Source organism: Pogona vitticeps, chromosome Z, assembly GCF_051106095.1.
Source record: "Pogona vitticeps strain Pit_001003342236 chromosome Z, PviZW2.1, whole genome shotgun sequence".
Taxonomy (NCBI): Eukaryota; Metazoa; Chordata; class Lepidosauria; order Squamata; family Agamidae; genus Pogona; species Pogona vitticeps.
The window spans coordinates 677,710-692,051 of NC_135799.1; the positions used below are offsets into that span (position 1 = coordinate 677,710).

The window sequence follows — 14,342 nt, forward strand, 5'->3', positions numbered from 1 at the left end:
CTCAAAACCCATTTGGAGAACTTGATGTCAGCCGTCAAGGGAAAGAGGAGAGCTCTAGCAGCATACAAAGCCTGCCTAGTGAGTACAACATGCAGACTCTTTGACCTCTTCGTACCAAAGTCAAACAGGCTACCAGGAGATGTTCCAACGATTATTGGCTTCAGCTGTGCTCTGAGATATAGATAGCAGCGGACATAGGTGGCATTATTATAATAAGAAAGCTGTCAGGATCACGACTAACCATTACCTTACCAAGGTGAAGGCTGCTAGACGATGACACTTTGCTGACCAAATAAGCGAAGCTTGAAATCAGCCGCTCGAACTTTTCCATGTTCGTGATCTATCCAGAATTGGTCTAGGTGATGAACCTCCTACTAATATCTCACCTGACCAATTTGCAGCATTTTAAAAATCAAAAGTGGAGACCATCCGCCGGGATCTCTCTCCTTTTTTAAATACGGTGGATCAGAGATGTCCAGCGCTCCACCTCGCCCGGTAAGTCTTGAATTTTTTCAGCCTGTGACCCCAGATATGGTGGACAAAGCACTTGATCACTGCCGGAAAACCACCTCCTCTCTTGACCCTTGCCTGGCCTGGCTAATCAAAGTAGCCAGGCCTGTAACAACGGAATGGGCTACTGTGATAATTAACGGGTATCTCCAGGAGGTCAACATTCCTCTTGCCCTCAAGGAGAAACTCATTAGGCCCATTAGAAAGAAACCAAATTTGGCGGCGGATGATATTGGCAATTCTAGGCCTGTCACCAATGTTTCTTTCTTTAGTAAAGTGGTCAAGAGGGTGGTGGCTGATCAGCTTCAGGCTCTTTTGGATGAAACTGATGCCCTGGATCCATTCCAGTTGGGCTTCTGGCCGCGCCACAGCACAGAAACGGCACTGGTCGCACTGTTGGATGACCTGTTGAGGGAGGCTGACAGGGGCAAAATGTCTGTTGGTCGTCCTCGATATCTCAGCCACCTTTGATACCGTTGACCACGGTATCCTCCTGGGGAGGCTCTCCGAGTTGGGAGTCGGTGGTCTGGTGCTTGCCTGGCTCTGATCCTACTTGGAGGACTGTCTTCAGAGAGTTCAGCTTGGGGGGAGTGTCTCGGCCCCGTGGAGTCTCAATTGTGGGGTTCTGCAGGGCTCGATCATCTACCGAATGCTGTTTAACATCTATATGAGGCTGCTGGGTGGGGTCATCAGGAGGTGTGGAGCCTCGTGCCATCAGTATGCTGATGAAACGCAGCTCTACATCTCCTTTTCACCTACTTCAGTGGATGCTGTTCTGTCCTTTCAGCATTGCTTGGAGGCTGTGCTGCAATGGATGCAGAAGAATGGGTTGAGGCTGAACCCAGACAAAACGGAGGCCCTGAGGGTGGGTGGCCCCTCCATTGATGACTTGGGAAACTCCCTCTTTTTGGGGGAATGACTCAGCGCGAAGAGTGAGGTTTACAGCTTGGGAGTACACCTGGGCCTGGCACTCACCATGGAAACCCAGGTGACGTAAGTGGTCCATTCCACCAATTACCATCTGTGGCGAATTGCCCAGCTGCGTCCCTATCTTGATGTGGGGGCCCTCACCACTCTGGTCCATGCGCTTGTAATCTCAAGATTAGACCACTGTAATGCACTCTACGTGGGGCTACCTTTGAGATTGATGCGGAAACTTCAAATGTGCAGAATGTGGCAGCCAGATTACTTAGTGGAATGAGAAAATTCCAGCATATTTCTCCTATTCTGGCTGCTTTGCATTGGCTGCCCATTTGTTTCCGCATTGACTTCAAAGTGTTAATCATGACATACAAAGCCCTAAATGGTTTAGGACCTTGATACTTGCCAGAATGCCTTCCACCTAGATCTACACGTGGCATCTCTCTTCTCAGTGTTGCAGGGAAGCAGCTTGCCCCGTGTTGTGCTGAAGAGACTCCCAAGTGCTTGCAGACAGAGTCTATCCAGAATCACAATGTGCGGGAGACTTGCAGGAGAAATGTAGGGAACAACAGCAGCCACTCTTTGTGGCCTTCGTAGATCTTACAAAGGTTTTTGATTTGGTTAGCAGGGATGGCCTTTTTAAAATACTCCCCAAGATAGGATATCCACCTTGACTCCTTAACATTGTCAGGTCCTTTCATGAGTAAATGAAGGGCACCATAGTTTTTAATGGCTCAAAATCAGATCCCTTTGACATCCGAAGCAGAGTGAAACAGGGCTGTGTCCTTGCACCAAACTTGTTTGAGATCTTTTTTGCTGTCATGCTGAAGTACACCAGACAGAAAGCTCTTTAATCTCTCTAGATTGAGAGCAAAGACCAAAGTCCAACAGAAATGCATGCAGGACTTTCTCTTCGCCAAAGATGCAGGCATTATTGCCCACTCTGCTGAAGCCCTCCAACAACAACTCATGAAACAATCAGCCTGCAAAAAAGACTAGTTGTAGGCCAGGGTGTGGACTCCCCTCCCTCCATTTCTATGACAGAAGAATTGGAGGTTGTTCATGACTTTGTGTACCTTGGCTAAATGATCTCTGACACTCTCTCCCTAGATGTCGAGCTGGATAAACGCATTGGCAAAGCAGCTACCAAGTTCTCTAGATTCACAAAGAGAGTATGGCTTAATTAAAAAAACCGACGGCAGGCCTATAGAGCCTGTGTCCTCAGCACTCTCCTGTGCTGTCCTTGACACATTTTTGGTATCAGCTGGCAGGACAAATTTCCAAATAGAGCAGACCTAGAATGAGCTGGAATTTTTAGCATGTATACATTATTGAAACAGTGATGTCTACGTTGGCTTGGGCATGTTGTGAGCATGGCTGATGGTCAGATTCCAAAAGATCTCCTGTATGGAGAATTAGTGCAAGGAAATCACCCCAGAGGGAGACTGCAGCTGCCACACAAAGATATCTGCAAATGGGATCTGAAGGCCTTAGGAATTGACCTCTACAGATGGGAAACCTAAGCCTTCAGCCTGGAGGCAGGTGGGGCATCATGGCCTCTTCCAATTTGAAGAGACCCTTGTCCAGCAGGCCGAGGCAAATAGGCTTTCCCAAGGTGCAGGACTTTGCTGTTCTCCTTTTAAAATTTGATTCTGTTGTTTTCATCCCAGGTCTCCTATTGATCTCATTTTGAGATCATTTTGAGATCAGCCTATTGAGATCATTTTGATTTTTTTCCCTGTCTTCCAGGATATTGGCTAGGCCTCCCAGTTTTGTGATATCCACAGATTTGATTAGCGTTCCTTGCATCCCCAATCCACATCATTAATAAAATGTTGAAAAGCGCTGGGACCAACACTCAGCCTTGGGGTACCCCACTTATTATCTCCTCCCATTTGAAGAAGGACCCGTTAATCATCACCCTCTGAGTACGATCCTGGAGCAAATTTTGTATCCACGTGACAGTTGTTCTATCCAGCCCACACTTAGTTAGCTTGCTAATCAGGCGATCATGGGGAACTTTCTCAAAAGCTTTGCTGATGTCAAGATATACAGTGGTGCCTCGCTTGACGAGGATAATTCATTCCGTTGAAATTGCTGTTAAGCAAAATCCTCGTCAAGCGAAATGAAAAAGCCCATTGAAATGCATTGAAAACCAGTTCAATGCATTCCAATGGGCTAAATGCCTCAGCGTCCAGTGAAGATCCTCCATGGAGTGGCCATTTTTGGTGCCTTTAAAGTGAGGAAACCGTCCTAAAGCACAGCGGGGAGCCATTTTGCACAGCAGGTGGCCATTTTAGAGCTGCCGACCAGCTGTTTGAAAATCATTGTCTAGCAAAAAATTGGTTCACGAAGCAGGGAACCGATCATCGTCAAGCAAAATTTTCCTATCTAAACATCGTTTTGCAGTCACTACTGCGATTGCAAAAACCTCACCGTAAAGCGGATTCGTTGTTTAACGAGTTAATTGTTAAGCGAGGCACCGCTATACTACATCTACAGTATTCCCTCTTTCTGTTAAGGAGGTGAAAAAGTGAGATCAGGTTAATCCGGCAGGATTTGTTCTTGACAAATCCACATGAGCTTCTATTTATTAATACATAGTTTTCAATCTGCTTGCACAATGTGTTTGAGAATTTTCCCTGGGATTGATGTTAGGCTGATTGGTGTATGTGAGGAAATGGATTTTGTAGTATTTCTTTTTCAGAGTTTCCAGAGGTGATGTATTTCTGCCTGAGAATCAGCTTTGTGTCATCTGCCCAAAGTCCTCTTTAAGGTTGTAGTCTGAGAAACACTGGATTCCATCTTAATATTGGATCTCTTCCCCTCAGGCTTCTTTTCTCAAAGCTAAACATGCTGAATTCTTCCAGTCTTTCTCTGTTGGCTTTCAGTTCTTACTGCATTGTTTTCAATCTGCTTTCAGAGTGTCTGTTTTGTAATTGATTAAAGAATTTTTCCTGACATGGATGTCAGGCTGACTGGTTTGCAGATCCCTGTTTTCCCTTCCTGAAAGTAGGGACAATGTCAGCTCTCGTCCAGCTGTCTGGCTCTTCGCCCAGATCCCATGATGGCAAGAGAGTATGAGTACAGTGGTTGGGCCATTTCTTCAGCCAGTTCTTTCAATATCCATAGATACAGTTCATGTGGCCCTGGGGATTTAAACTCATCCTGACAAGTAAAGTATTTCATTTACATTGCAATCATCTTTCATTTTCTCTTTCCATCAGGTGATGAACATGACAACAGGAATTTTATGGAGCCAGCCATTTTTCAGTGGGGGAAAAACAACTATGAAGGATGAATTTTTTTCACACACTTAAAAGGCAGAAAAAGTGTGGAAAGAGCTTCAGTCAGAGCAGTAACCTCAGCTCCCATCAAAGAACTCACACTGGGGAAAAACCTTATAAATGCATGGAATGTGGGAAGTGTTTCAATCAGAATAGTAACCTGATTTCCCATCAAAAGAACTCACATGGAGGAGAAACCATATAAATGCATAGAACTTGGGAAGAGATTCAGTCAGAAGATGAACCAGCATTCATATCAAAGAACTCACACTAGTGAGAAACCATATAAATGCATGGAATGTGGGAAGTGCTTCAGTAAGAGCAGTCATCTAAGGTCACATCAAAGAACTCACACTGGGGAAAAACCATATAAATGCATGGAATGTGGGAAGTGCTTCAGTAAGAGCAGTCATCTGAGGTCACATCAAAGAACTCACACTGGGGAAAAACCATATAAATGCATGGAATGTGGGAAGTGCTTCAGTCAGAGCAGTCATCTGAGGTCACATCAAAGAACTCACACTGGGGAAAAACCATATAAATGCATGGAATGTGGAAAGAGCTTTAGTCTCAGTGGGGGCCTTAGGTTACATCAAAGGACCCACAGTGGGGAGAAACCACATAAATGCTTGGTATGTGGAAAGAGCTTTAGTCACATTGGTGGCCTTAGGTTACATCAAAAGACCCACACTGGGGAAAAACCATATAAATGCATGGAATGTGGAAAGAGCTTCAGTCACAGCAGTTACCTGAGTTCCCATCAAAGAACTCATGCTGGGGATAAACCATATAAATGCATAGAATGTGGAAAGAGCTTCAGTCACAGCAGTTCACTGAGTTCCCATCAAAGAACTCATGCTGGGAAAAAACCATATAAATGCATGGAATGTGGAAAGAGCTTTAGTCGGAAGGCAAACTTGCATTTACATCAAAGAATTCACACCGGTGAAAAACCATATAAATGCATGGAATGTGGAAAGAGCTTCCATCAGAGCAGTACCCTACATTCCCATCAAAGAACTCACACTGGGGAGAAACTGCATAAATGCCTGGAATGTGGGAAATGTTTCAGTCAGAGTGGTGGGCTGCGTTCACATCAAAGAACTCACACTGGGGAAAAACCATATAAATGTATGGAATGTGGAAAGAGCTTCAATTCGAGTAGTTACCTTAGGTTACATGAAAGAACTCACACTGGGGAAAAACCATATAAATGCATGCAATGTGGAAAGAGCTTTTGTGAGAATGGTCAACTTAGGGTACATCAAAGGACCCACACCGGTGAGAAACCATATAAATGTATGGAATGTGGAAAGAGCTTCAGTCGGAAGGCGAGTCTTCATTTGCATCAAAGAATTCACACTGGGGAAAAGGCATATAAATGCATGGAATGTGGGAAATGCTTCAGTCAGAGTGGTGTGCTGAGTTCACATCAAAGAACTCACACTGGGGAGAAACCCTTTAAATGTATGGAATGTGGAAAGATCTTCAGTCGGAAGAGTCACCTTCGGTTACATGAAAGAATTCACACTGGGGAAAAACCATATAAATGCATGGCATGTGGAAAGAGCTTCCGTCAGAGCAGTCTGCTGAATTTACATTTAAGAACTCACACTGGTGAGAAACCATATAAATGCATGGAATGTGGAAAGAGCTTCTGTCAGGGCGGTAGCCTCAGTTCCCATCACAGAACTCACACAGGAGGGAAACCGTATAAATGCATGGTTTGAGGAAAGAGTTTCAGTCAGGAATATTCCCTGAGTTTCTATCAAAGAACTCACACTGGGGAGAAATCGTAGAAATGCATGGAATGTGGAAAGAGTTTCAGTCAGAAATCTAACCTGAATTCACATTAAAAAAATGCTCACACTGGGGACAAACCATATAAATGCATGGAATGTGGAATGAGCTTCACTAACAGCAGTCAACTGAGTTCACAACAAAGAATTCACACAGGGGAGATGTGACTGTGAGAGTGGGTTCCAGGCTAGACCCTGCAACAAAGACATTCAGTGGTACCTTAGCTTCAGAAATTAATCCGTATTGGGACTGCGTTATTAAGTTGAAATGTTCTTAAGTTGAAGCACCATTTCCCACAGGAGTGCATTGAAAACCATTTAATCCGTATCTTTTTTTCATTCTTAAGTCGAGGCGCTGTTCTTAAGTCGAAGCATTAGTTCCCATAGGAACTAATGCAAACCTGGTTAATCTGTATCTACCACTAGCGGGCAATTTTTCTTCTTCTTTTGACCTAAGGTGAATTTAGGTCAAAAAAGGGGCAGGAAAGGTGTTTTTTTTTCCTTTCTTTTTTTGGTTCTTAAGTCGAGGCTCCGTTCTGAATTTGAAGCAACTTTTTGCGAACAAAGCCATTCTTAACTTGAATCGTTCGTATGTAGGGACATTCTTAAGTTGAGGTACCACTGTATGAAGGAAATGGAGATTGACAATTGCATTTTGCGAATGGAGCTGTGCACTAGTAGGGCCATAGAAAAAGCTGAACTAAGGAGAATGAGAAAAAGGAGTACATAGGTTTATTAAGGAAATGAATCATTGAGAGGCCTGAGAACAGGATCTACAAACAAATATCTGGACATGGAGATAAGAATCTGTTTCGGTCCAGGAATCCTAAGGGAAAACCCGGGAGCTGGAACAATGATTCGTTTTTTACTAAGAGGACTTGCAGTCATCATGTTTTCTTCCTACTATAAAAATAATGGATTTTCCTATGATGGGTGTGTTCCTGAAACAGCCTCGCAATGAACACCCGCACTTTGTGTCTATGGTCGCACACCAGGAGACAGCAAAGCACACACACCTTCCATCAACGGCAGGACTTCAGGGTCAGTGTGAGTATCAGATGAATGGAGTGTGTTTGAGGCCCTTTATTATCTGGTATACCATTATATGCGTTGGAAAATAAATGTTGCGCAAATGGTGGAAAAACTAAAAATGGTTGCTCAATCTGTTTTTACAGCCTCTTTGGAGTGCAGATCTCTGTTAAAGTAAAGGCCCATACCCTATGTAGTAACTTAAATTGGTGTCAGAAGTGCGATGGAAGAGAGACACTAGGTACCAGGGTGCTGGTCTGTGAGAAGACATTGAAATAAATTGGACGGATGCCTCCAAAGTGACTAACAATCATTACAAAATTTTGGATGTAAGTGAATAAAAGGGTTATGTGTCAAAACAATTAAAATGTATTGTATAAGGTACAGTGGTGCTTCGCATAATGATGTTAATTGGTTCAAAAAAACACATCGCTACGGGGAAAACATCATTATGCGAAACACGTTTCCCATAGAGATGCAATGAAAACCGGTTAATCCGTTCCAATAGGAACGGATTACCATCCTTAAGCGAAAAAACCAATTGGAAACATCGTTATACGATACAATGTTTCTCCCATTGGAATGCATTGAAGCCTTTTCAATGCTTTTCAGTGGTTTAGCGTAGTCAATTTTTGCAAATTTAAGTGTGTCATAAAAGGGTTACAATGGTTTTAAATGCTTGGAATAGTTTCTGCACCTTCTCCCCCACCAACTTTTGACAGCTGTCAAAAGTTGACAGCTCCATTATTTCCTATGGGGGAGAAAACAATTCACAAAAAATTAACGAAAAGTCAGCAACTGTTTTAAATGTTTGGGTTTATTGGAGCAGCATCAAAGTCGTGTGCAAACTAAGTTTGGCTTTGTTCTGAGTCTTTGTGAATTTTTTGTGAATTTTTTTCTCCCTCATAGGAAACAATGGATCTGTCAAAATTTGGGCTCCATTGTTTCCTATTGGGGGGAAAAATTCACCAAAAATTAACGAAGACTCAGAACAAAGCCAAACTTAGTATGCACACTATTTAGAAGCTGCTCCAATGAACCCAAGCATTTAGAACAGTTGCTGACTTTTTGTTAATTTTTTGTGAATTTTTTCCTCCCCCATAGGAAGCAATGGACCTGTCAAATTTTGACAGCTGCATTATTTCCTATGGGGGAGAAAAAAATTCAGCAAAAATTAACGAAAAGTCAGCTCAAAGCCAAATTAAGTTTGCACCCATTTTAGAAGGTGCTCTAATGAATCCAAGCATTTAGAACCGTTTTTGACCATTTTAAGACTCTTTTTAAAATGAAAAAACGAACATCGCTAAGCGAAGCAGGGGACCTAAAAACGCATTCGCTATGCGAAGCATGGTCCCAAACTTTGCTGAGTGGAAATCAACCATAGGAAACATCGTTAAACGGTGCATATTATTTTCTAAAAAACCCATCGTTTTGTGAATTCATCGCTAAATGAGGCACTCGTTAAGCGAGGCACCACTGTACTTGTACCAGACAGATAGAAGTGTGAAATTACTAGAAAAACATTTAAAAAGTAAGGAAGTTGAGGCCAGAAAGGTTGGGAACAGAGGCTAAGGACTGATTGTTTAAGCTAAAAGGAAAAACAATAACTAATACTAAGGAGCCTCTAGGATAAGTTATAAAAAAAGGGAGGGGGGAGAGAGAGAGAGGCCTGCTGAAAAACTTGTTGGGAGGACAGGAAGCAGATGTAATGGCTGTAATAAGAGTTTTACTGTTTTTTAAAGAACAGGAAGTGAAAGAGACCTCATATATTGTTATACATAGTGATTAGTGTTTAAAGGGATAATTGAAAATGTAAATATTGGTTAGAAGAGTTACCAAAAGGCCTCATGGCAATGAGGAGTAGTCCCACAGGGAAAAGGAGTTACTCCTTTTCCCTGTGGAAAATGAAAAATAGAAACCAAATTAACCTTTGTAAACCAGCAATGGCGTAACTTATTAATTTCTTTTTTTTAAAAGAATTCTGGACGTGTCCACCAACATTAAAGACTTTTTTAAAAATTGATGTTAAATGTTTGAGTTTCTATGAACCCATTTCTATTTTCCATCTGGATCAAATGCACATCTCGATATATATCGTACGAGGCATGCTCTTTTGTTTCCAAGTATAAATAGCCTGTCTGTATACCTATTAGAATCATACTTTGTCTTGTACTTTATGCAATCTTCCAATTTGTTCATGTACAAGTTATATCTATATATTTTCTCTCTCTCTCTCTCTCTCTCTCTCGCTCTCTCTTTCAGTAGTACCAGCCAATGTTCCTCTGTTACTTCCTTGTATTCCTTGTTTGTCTTGTGTTGTGCTGGCTCTCTTATGGGAAATTTTGGATATATTGGTGCCCATCAAATGCTGATGTCCTTGGGAGACTGGATATTCATTGGGACAAAATTGTTTTCCTTTATTCTCTTTATAGTATGCTTGTGGTTGAATAGATGACTTACTGATGTTTGTAAGAACAGACCTAATAACTAGTTAGAGAAATATATTAATATCCTGTATGGTAGGGCAACAAGCAATGAACTGCTAGACCGTATGGAAATGGTACTATTTGGGAATCATGTAAAAACATTTGTGAAACAAGCAGGGTTGCAACCACGGATTAGGGTGTCAATAGGTTTAGAATGGTCTAAATGTGGGGTTTGCCAAATACACAAATTAACAATGTTTGTGGAACTATATGCCTTGGAACCTGGAGGGAAGGGGAGAGTAAAAACAGGTATTTGTCAAATACAACTAATGCCCACTGAAAGGAATGGGATAGTTTGGATGCCTTAAACTATGTCCTATGTGGAGCAAATATGGAAAAGTCAAATACTACAGTGGATATAGGTAAATGTTAAGAGTGGGAACAAGGATTAGTATGTCCAGACGAAATAAGACAAATCAAACTATGTGCATTTCAGGCTAAAGTTGTTATTTATTACAGAAAATGACGATTAAAAAGTTATTGTAGATACAGGTGTTGCATGTTTGTGTTTAGCTACAGTACAACCTGTCTATTGGTCTGATGGAACAATTACAAATAGAAGATAGCAATGTAAATGTAATATTACTTATGCATAGCATAAAAATTAAATGGCATAATAATGAATTACAAAGGATGGCAAATGAAGAGAACTCTTTGACTGAACATTGATATATTTTATGGTTATTTCCCGAAAGCAACTGCATTTTACATTTGATTATACATTCTATTGTTGTGATTATTGTGTTTGCTTGAAAAATTGTGAAAAGTGCAGAATGCAGTTACAAAACTACAGGTGAAAGCTATTGTGGCTTATGTGATATCAGATTTGGTTCTGATACCAAGGGGGTGTGTGTATGTGAGTTCCAGGCTAGACCCTGCAACAAGGACGTATAAAGGAAATGAAGAATAACAATTGCATTTTGGGAATGGAGATGTGCACTAGTAGGGCCATAGAAAAAGCTGAACTCAGCAGAATGAGAAAAAGGAGTACATAGGTTTATTAAGGAAATGAATCATTGAGAGGCCTGAGAACAGGATCTACAAACAAATATCTGGACATGGAGATAAGAATCTGTTTCAGGCCAGGAATCCTAAGGGAAAACCCGGGAGCTGGAACAATGATTCGTTTTTTACTAAGAGGACTTGCAGTCATCATGTTTTCTTCCTACTATAAAAATAATGGATTTTCCTATGATGGGTGTGTTCCTGAAACAGCTTCGCAATGGACACCCGCTCTTTGTGTCTACGGTTGCTCACCGGGAGACAGCAAAGCACACACACACCTTCCATCAACGGCAGGACTTCAGGGTCAGTGTGAGTATCAGAGGAATGGAGTGTGTCTGAGGCCTCTTGATATCTGGTATACCATTGTATGTGTCGGAAAATAAATGTTACGTGAATGGTGGGAAAACTAAAAATGGTTGTTCAGTCTGTTTTTACAGCCTCTTGGGAGTGCAGATCTCTCTCTCCGTTAAAGTAAAGGACCATAGCCTACGTGGCAACAGAGAAACCACATGAATGCGTGGAATGTGGAAAGAGCTTCGGTAGAAGCAGTCGAGTGTCCATCAAAGAAATCTCACGGGGGAGTGTCATGGGTTGGTTTATGTGGATGAAATCTTGTACTGAAGATGGGGTATGTAGTAGTGAACAATGTAAAAAGGATTCCATATTGGTTCTCTGTAGAAATGATTTCTGTATGCTGTCAATGTAATTCCAGAGGGATGTGGGAATGTTTTTTTGTAGGCTTGAGGAGAACATTCCTAGATAATAAGACTGGGCATTTGTTATGGTAGAGCTGCAAATGTGCTAAGGAAAACAACACCTGTTTCCCATGAGAAGAGACGAAAGAAGATAAGGAGGGACTGTTTACCTGACCTCGTGCTTTGACTGGATGAGAGCGTGAGAGACAGAGAAGGGGGGTTCCATCTAAGCTTGAAAAAGGACTTACATCCTTTCTTTCATTCATTCTTTGAACTTTTTGGACTACAGTTTTTCTAGGTCTTGTTACCTGCTGGGCAGTGCAGGTAACGGACTGATAGAGATGTAGGGAGAAAGTGGGGGCTTTATGCCTTTTACCCACCCTAATAGAGCTTTTTAGAGATTTTCTAGGATTTTTAGTGTTTTTGTATTTAAAGAGAATTGTTTCTTCATTTCTATTTCGTATCAAGCCTTGAAAATGGTAACATGCTTGTTTATGCATTAAACTGACTTTATTTTGTAAATCTTTATATGTTTTTAATAAAGTAATAATTATAAAAATCAATTGGTCTCTTGAACTGTATAGCTGTCTTAGTATTACCCTAAGGGGGAAATTTGGGTCACATTTAGCTACTGAGTCCTATCTAATTGAGCAAAGTGGGTCTACTGACTACAAAGCTCATGTGTTTTTATTTTTTGGAATTTTCTAAGGTTGCTGAAGTATCTTTTTAGGGCAGACTTGTAAGCAGAAGTTTTGGGGCGGCCCTTGGCTGGTGTTACCAGGACTCGACACAGCCTAATGAGGGAGCACAGGCTTCTAATTACTCTCTGTCCGACCAGTCAAGCATCCTCTAGGGGAGCTGATCACTGACAGGGAGAAACCATATAAATGCATGTATGATTGGGTTTGCTTGAAATTTGAAGCAATTCCTCAGTTTTGGTGGGAAATAATGATTGAGGCGTATCGGGAACATTTGAATTTCAACTTTATTAACTTGCAGTGTTTCTATAATCACTTCAACTGGATCAAAACAGGACAAATTAGGCAGATGTCCATAACTTGGAGATAACTCTTTTGAATACTTGGGCAACTCACTCCAAATCGCTCCTGATCAGTGGTATTCTGCAGTGGGGCACTCCTCCCCGCCCATATGGTGCCACAACACGGTTTCCTTCCTTCGGAGGTCTGCTGCATGTCTGATCTGGCCGAGTCACTTTCCTTCCACCCTTTTCTCCCCGCGGGAAAACTATTACCATCCATTCTTGAGCCTCAAATGTCGTCTCTCCTTCTGTTTTCACCTCCGGATCTGGCAACAGCCTGCCAACTTTTAAGTTAGGAAAATCTTTCAATATTCCGTCTCGTACATGACATCTATATTTCTCTCCTCTTTCTCCTTCTTCATTACTGCTCCTTCCTTCTCCAACCTACTACTGAATCTTTTTTTTCCCTTGACCTTCTACCTCTTCTTCCCATATTGACACCTTTAGCCCCTCCTTTTCTCCTTTCCTTTCCTCTACCAAGCAGATTTCTTTTTTAAATTTTTTTATTAATTAAAACATAAACATAAAATATACAAATCAAAATACCATTTAACTGTGTTCCCCACCACCATAGATGGGACCTCTTGCAATAATCTTCTTCCTCCATCTATATTCTTCCTCTTCTTTTATTGTTCTCTTCTCCAGAACTGCATCGATTCTTCATTTGGAGCTTTCCCCTTTCCTCTTGTTGATACATATTCCAAGAATCTGCCCCATATTTCATAAAAACTATTCTTTTTCAACTCTCCTTTCTTAACCTTAGATTATAAGTTAATTTATCATTTATAGTTATATTCCATATTTCATTATACCATTTATCCATTTGAAATTCAGATTTTGATTTCCATTGCCTAGCTATTATTAATCTCACTGCTGTTAACGAATTAGTCATCAAATCTTTAATCATCTTATCATATTCCACATTCTCAAATATTGATAAAAAAGTGATCCCAGGGTTCAATTCTATGTCTTTTCCATGTATATAATTTAATTCTTTAAAAATGTGTTTCCAAAATCTTTGTACTTTTTCACATTCCCACCACATATGATGTGGGGAAAATTTATGCTGTTATGCTGTTACAATGTATATGTCTGTGGCAGTAGCAAATGTATATCTATGACAATGGCAGGCCTCATGCTAAAACTGCAAGTCACTAGTTTCCAGTAAGGATGATCATTAACCTGCTGTCTATTGTCTCTGGATAATGTAGTTAAAGTGTTCGTGTATTCAGGAACTTGTCTGTGTATTTGGATGGTATCTGTGCCTGTTTACCAGCCTGTCTGTTTACCAACCACTGTGTTTACTGATGCCTTTGTATTCAAGGAAATTAGCTGTCTCTGTTTACTAGCGCTCTGGTTATTCTGCTGTGTATTCAAGGAAATTAGTTACCTCTGTATTGATTAACTAGTGCAAAGGTAGTAGAGTACAATAAAAAAGGGGGCGCGGCAAAGGATGAGAGATTCCTCTGGACAGAGGCCTGACGGCAGGCTGTCCTGGTTTATCCAGATTCCGCCTCTGAACAGCTGCCATACACTCGAGTGTCCCGTCTTTTCTTTTCCCCCTTGCTGGT

At 41.3% G+C, this 14,342-nt stretch overlaps 1 protein-coding gene and 1 pseudogene across 2 annotated transcripts in view; both read left to right on the forward strand.

The window, feature by feature from the left end:
* Positions 1-14,342, forward strand: part of LOC140702922 (uncharacterized) — a 354,469-nt gene that overhangs the window by 6,976 nt on the left and 333,151 nt on the right. The window lies entirely within an intron of this gene.
* LOC144585105 (uncharacterized) overlaps positions 1-14,342 on the forward strand; it is a 31,110-nt pseudogene that overhangs the window by 6,887 nt on the left and 9,881 nt on the right. Inside the window, exon 2 of the transcript XR_013539603.1 lies at positions 4,659-6,681. The product of XR_013539603.1 is annotated as an uncharacterized LOC144585105 (transcript). The remainder of the gene's footprint in view (positions 1-4,658; positions 6,682-14,342) is intronic.